The 1,146-nt window shown below is 33.3% G+C and overlaps 1 protein-coding gene across 2 annotated transcripts in view; it reads right to left on the bottom strand.

Moving 5' to 3' along the window:
* DYNC2H1 (dynein, cytoplasmic 2, heavy chain 1) overlaps positions 1–1,146 on the bottom strand; it is a 369,106-nt gene that overhangs the window by 230,563 nt on the left and 137,397 nt on the right. The gene's annotated exons all lie outside the window — the stretch shown is intronic.

Raw genomic sequence — 1,146 nt, 5'->3', positions numbered from 1 at the left:
AAAAAAATGGGAACCATACAAAAATAGCAATTAGAAAGCCAGAAGATTAATACTAAGTTTTCAGAAATAGATAATATACTGAAAAGCCAAAGAAATAGAATTGAATCAATTAAAAGCCAAATTACTCAACTTGAATAAAAATCTCTCAATATTCATCTGCTAGAGGAACAATCTAAAAAAAAAAGAACAAAATAATCCAAAAAAACACTTAAAATTTATGTGGGACACTATAAAGAGGAATAACTTACATGTGATAGGATTCCAGAACAGGAAGACACACACACACACACACACACACAAACACATACACCAAAATAAATAAAAAACAAAGAAACCATGGAGAATATTGTCCAAGAGTTGTTAGAAGAAAACTTCCTTGACATCATGAAATACGAGATGATAGTCATACAAGAAGCTGAATGAGCCCCAAACAAGATAGATTGCAAGAGAAAAGCATGAATACACATTATAGTCAAACTTTTCAAAACCAAAGACAAGGAAAGAAAAGTGAGAGAATGCTCAAGAAAAATGAAAAGTTCCCTACAAAGGAGAACTAATAAGACTAAGCTGTGATTTCTTAGCTGAAACGAGGCAGACAAAAAGACAATGGAATGTCATAAATGTAACTCTGAAAGAAAAAACTGTAAACCAAGAATCACATATAAAGCAAAACTATCCATCGAATATGATAGTGAAATTAGGTCATTTTCAGATAAATAAAAACTAAAACAAATTGTGAAAACCAGACCAACCTTACAAAAAATTCTAAAGGAAGTTCTTTGGACAGAGAACCAACAACATCAGGGAACAGCAGAGACAAACACACATAACAATAACACCTAGACTAAACCCAAATATGTTGTTGTTGTTAAGAACTATAAGTTGGTTCCGACTCATAGCGACCTGGCATAAGGTTTCCAAGGAGTGAGTGGCAAGTTTGAGCCATTAACCTTGTGGTTCAAACCAACCTTGAGGTCAAATGCGTAGCCTACATTGCCACATCAAGACTCTGACTCCAACCCAAATACAGAAGTATGCAAAGTAAAACAGACCTATAAGACTGAAAACAGAGAACCAGAGATAAAGTTGCAACAACAAAAAGTAAAAAGCGGAAATAATGTTGTTACAGAATTTCCAAATAAAGAA

The sequence above is a fragment of the Chrysochloris asiatica genome, unplaced genomic scaffold (genome assembly GCF_000296735.1).
Source record: "Chrysochloris asiatica unplaced genomic scaffold, ChrAsi1.0 scaffold00008, whole genome shotgun sequence".
Taxonomy (NCBI): Eukaryota; Metazoa; Chordata; class Mammalia; order Afrosoricida; family Chrysochloridae; genus Chrysochloris; species Chrysochloris asiatica.
Note: the sequence above shows the minus strand (reverse complement) of the source record. Positions and strands in the feature narration are given on the sequence as shown.